At 52.8% G+C, this 5099-nt stretch overlaps 1 pseudogene; it reads right to left on the reverse strand.

Annotated features, from left to right (window-relative positions):
- Positions 1-840: 840 nt before the first annotated feature.
- LOC123173691 (E3 ubiquitin-protein ligase RING1-like) lies at positions 841-1451 on the reverse strand (annotated as a pseudogene).
- Positions 1452-5099: the final 3648 nt, after the last annotated feature.

A 5099-nucleotide genomic window follows, 5' to 3' on the forward strand; every position in this document is an offset into this window, starting at 1 on the left:
ATCGTCAGCACCCTGTTGACAATGAACTATTTAGGAATCAATGGAAAGCCATACAGGGGTGAACTAAAACCGCCACTCACACGTGGCATCGGCCAGCCCAGACAAATAAGTGAAAACTTGAACAGGAGGCTGAATGCTTAATTAATAGAACATTTTCCTACAATCCAACTAGCCGTGTTCCACATGGCATCGACCAACCAAGACAAATAAATGAAAACCTCAACTGCAGGCTGAGCACCTAATTAATAGAACATTTTCTTATGGTGCAAGTATGGCCCATAGAAAAAACGAATTGACAGCTCCCAACAACAATCACCGCTCTTTAGCTCATCAATCGTTGTTGCATTGCAAGATAGATAAAGTAGATACTAAACCCTAAATCAAGATATTGGAGTATTTGGTAATAATGGAAAGCCATACAATGCATGTTCTATGTCAACCTGGTGGCACGTGCGGCGGCAATCGACTCACGCAAGCAACCCTTATAATGAAATAATAAATATGTAAAGGCAGTAACAAGTGCGAGGCGAAAGGTTATACCTCCTTATCCCCCTATTCCCCTCATCCTTGCAAGCACCTCAGTCGAGATCATCATACGAGCGACCGCTCGCATTCCCATCGTTTTTGTAGTCGCCATAGCCAGCAGCGTCCTGGTCACTGCTCTCCGCCTGCTGAGCTCAAAAAGCGGCCCTGAGAGGCCACGGCAACGAGATCCTGAACCTCCTCACCATGACCCTAGGCGAAGGGCCGCCACCCGGGGACGCAGGTGCCGCTACCGCAGCGGCAGCTGCCTGGCGCTGGTGGTCATAGATGGCGGCAGACAGGGAGGAGTTGTGGAGGTCAAGCCATGGCAGGATGCAGTCCTTGTGGAGGACGTGCTGGGCGCCCCCCATCGACGGCGACATCAGGGAGGGCGGCAACCGCAGCCTTGGCGGCCGGCAGGGTGCCGTAGCGGCTGGGGTCGTTCTCCGCGAGTTGCTGGATGAGCTGCTTGAGGCCGGATCCCATGAAGTAGTCGACGAGGCTGACCCCGCCGGCACCGAAGGTGACGAATCCGCTGGGGAAGGAGGAGCCCTCGAGGACGATCTGGATGGTGGCGCCGCCGGAGAGGAGGTCGCCGAGGTGGACGTCGAACTGGTTGCTGGGGTTGGAGGAGGCGGCGGCGGGGGGGGGTCGCGGAGGGGGAGGGCGGGCCGAGGAACCACCGCGAGGTCGCTGGGGTTGCGGAGGTCGAGGAAGCTGGAGAAGGGGAAGAAGGGAGACGGGTGGGGCTGGTGGTGAGGGATGGGGTTTGGGGGCTCCTCGTCGTCGAAGAGCTCCTCGACGAAGCCCCCGGCGCAGACCGGGCAGAAGACTTTGTCGTCGCGGGAGGCGGGGGCGGCGATGGTGATGGCGAGGTCGCACTGGTGGCAGTAGTAGCCCTGTTGTGGGAGAGCGACCGACAACGACATGGCGTCGGCGGTGCAGACGGAGGAAGGGGCGCCGTCGCGGGAGCGGGGGGTGGGAGGCGCCGGCGGCTGAGAAGCAAGCAGAAGGGGATTAGGGTTAGCTGGAGGGTAGACCGATGGGCTTTGCTGCGGTTTGTTTTGGTTAGTTGGGCCCGAAATTTTTGAACACGAGCACGCCATTGAACTGGAAATTTTCAGGGATCCCAAATAGAAAAACACAATGGCGTTCCGATGTTTCCATAACATCCACCTGCCGAGAAGGCATTTAGCGCGCAAAGACTTGCGGTAGTGGCTCGCGTTGCCGTCCTGCCTGGCGCACCACTGACCGGAGGTTTCATTTTGCCGTGGTTCCAACTCCATCCTCCCAGTGATTGATCCTAGCCAGTGTCAAACTTGTTTGACAAACACACAGTCAATTAGCAAGTGTTGCATAGTATCTTCCTGTTGTTTGCACAATGGGCATGCATCCTGATGGGGTAATCCACGTCGAGCAAGCCTGTCAGATGTTCAGCATCGATTTTTGAGTGCTGGCCAAGCAAAAAAAAGGGCATTGGAGGGGTGCCTTAGACTGCCAAGTGAATGAGGTCGTCGGGGATAACTGAAGTCCCATGTACCTAGCCGCATATGCTGAGCAGGCCGAGAAGTTACCATTCGCTTCCCAAGCCCACGTGACTGAATCTTCCACCCCATTCGTTAGTTGCCAGGCAAAGATTCGTGGCCACAAACGTATGAACTGGCCCAAAGCATGTTGGGTAATGTCAGGGCCAATGTCCCCTGCCCAATTGTCCTCCGCGAGCGCGTCTGCGACAAGTCTGCTTTTCTTGACTCTCCTCAGGATCCTTTCATAAATATATGGCGCAATCTCGCAAATCCGTAGACAGTTGATCCACCGATCCTCCCGAAACAGCATTGCTCTCCCATCACCGATCGTCGTACATGCAGACGCCTCACTAGGGCACAAGATTCCGGCGGGGACATTGATCTGAAATTTCTTCAACGGTCTGTCTTTAACAACCTTTTGCAGCCATGGCAACGCGCTTGTAGCGCCTTGTTCAGCCAGTGAAGATTGGGGATTCCTAAGCCACCATCCCACTTCGTCGTGCAGACCACCTCCCAAGCTACCACCCCGTTTTCCACCTCGTGCTTCTTTTTTGCCACACCACAGAAAGCCTCTGCAAATCTTTACCAGGGCCGACAGGGTTTTGAAGGCAGTTCCAACGCTATCATAGAGTGGATGGGAATAGCGCATAGCACAGATTGGATAAGCAGGAGTCAGCCGTATTTTGGTAGCATGGCCGCCTTCCAAAGCGGGAGACAATCGACAACTCGATCCACCAGACCTTGCATTTGCGTCGTTGTTTGTTTTCTGATCGTCAACGACATACCCAGGTATTTGCACAGAAACGGTGAAGTGGGGCAGCCCAAGGATGCCGAGACAACCTCCATCTCATCATGTGAGCATCTAACGGACATGGCCACGCACTTACTCATGTTCACCACCAGGTCCGAAGCCTGCCCAAACAGCCCCAAGATCGCTCCACACATGCTCGTCTCAGTCTCATTTGTTTTGAAGAACGCCACTACATCATCCGCAAACACGGACAACCTTTGTTTCAAGCCAGACCTCGCCAAAGGTGCCAACAACCCTCTTTTCGTAGCACCCGAAGGGGTTCTATACATAGGATGAAGATCATGACTAAGAGGGGGGCTCCTTGCCTTAGACCTTGACATGCTAGGTTTGGTTTTCTGGGAGCACCATTGACCATGACTCTCGTGGATGAGGTAGCCAGCAACCCAGAAATCCAAGAGATCCATCTTTCGCAAAAACCAAGCCTCCTTAGAACCTCCAAGACAAATGGCCACTGTAGTGAATCAAAAGCTTTGGTGATGTCCAGCTTAAACATGATTGTGGGTACTTTTAAGGTGTGCACCCGTCTCGCCATACATTGCACTAGCATGAAGTTGTCGTGTAGTGATCTACCTCCGACAAACGCGCTCTGATGATGCCCCACGAGTTTTGGTAAATCATCTGCAAGCCTCGACATAGGGGTCTTGTTGAAAATTTTGATTGGTCCACTAACAAGACTAATTGGCCGATAGTCCTTAATATCCACATCTCTGGCTTTCTTAGGCAGTAGCGAGACGATCGCTTTATTGATTGTTGCCATACCTCGGACATCTCCTCGGCGAGAATGCTCCAGTGCATTCATAAGGTCACCTTTGATGATGGGCCAACAAGTCACATAGAATATGTATGTGAAGCCGTCAGCCCCTCGCGCCTTATCGAAGGGCATAGCTTTGATGGTCTTGAGCACCTCCTCTTCCGTGAACAGTTCTTCCAAATGCGTGAGGTAAAGGGTGGTAAGTCAAGCATGTCCAGATTAATCGAAGCTTCCCGGGCCGGGGCTGATCCAATTGATCCGCATAGTATCCGTCCACCACTTCGGCTATGTTATCTTGTCCTGTGTATATCCCACCATTGTGATGTAAAGAAGTGATAATGTTTTTTCTTTGTCTATGGCGTGCTTGCTTTTGGAAGTATGCAGTGTTCACATCCCCTTCCTTCAGACGAAACAAATGAGATCGCTGTCTCGCTAGCGTCCTCTCAAGTGAATAGATGCCCAACAGTTTTTCTTGAGTAGCTTGTGTAGCCCATGCTCTTGGTCCGAGAGAGTCCTACTCTCTACCGCCACGTCGAGCCTACCAATAACTTCCATTGCGATGGAGAGTTGAAGGCGAATGTTGTCGATCCAACGATCACTCCAGCTTTGCAGGGCCTTGGCAGTGGCGTGTAACTTACTATCCAGGACTATAAAAGGGTTTTCTTGGGAAGATACGGATTGCCATGCCTGCTAGACCGTGTCCACGAATCCCTCAACCTTGGGCCAAAAACTTTCAAACTTGAAACGTCGGCCCATCTCTAGTTCTGCGTCAAGATCCACAAGAAGAGGACAATGATCCCATACCGCCGAGCCCAGAACCGTCAATAGGTTTTTGGGGGCGTATATCTTCCCAAGAGTTGGAAACAAAGACATGATGGATCTTCTCCATCGTGGGATTGCGCCTTTCATTACTCCACTTGTACCACCTCCCATTTATGTATAGCTCCTTGAGCTCAAGCCTATCGAGATGGGCTCTGAATCTGGCCATCATCTGCCTGTTGAACGTGGCCTTGTTCTTATCTTCCGGGTTGACAAGCAAGTTGTAGTCTCCCACAAAGGCCCACGACCCAACATGCAAATCCTGAACGTCACAAATCTCTTGCATGAAGTCAACTTTCACCGCATCACCTTGTGGCCCATAGACCCTTGTGAGCCACCACAATGGAGCCCCTTCATGCTTTGACTAGGGTAGTGAGCGTGTTCGCCGTACGGTGTAGGCTCGTGACAGAAACTACCAAGCTATCCCATGCCAATAAGATCCCGCCATGGGTACCCATCACCTGGACGTAGTCCTGGCCATCTCAGGCCCGGCCCTGTCGGCCCACCCAGGCCCTGCCCTAAAATCCAGGGCCTAGGCCCGATGGGCTTGTCCGTGGGCCGGGCTTGGGCCTGAGTTTTGAGCCTACCGGTAGGGCTTGGGCGGGCTTGGGCTTGGCATATTGGCATTTTAAGGAAGAGGCCCGGCCCACGACCCTAAGCCCTAAAGGCT

Source organism: Triticum aestivum, unplaced genomic scaffold (genome assembly GCF_018294505.1).
Source record: "Triticum aestivum cultivar Chinese Spring unplaced genomic scaffold, IWGSC CS RefSeq v2.1 scaffold50172, whole genome shotgun sequence".
Classification (NCBI taxonomy): Eukaryota; Viridiplantae; Streptophyta; class Magnoliopsida; order Poales; family Poaceae; genus Triticum; species Triticum aestivum.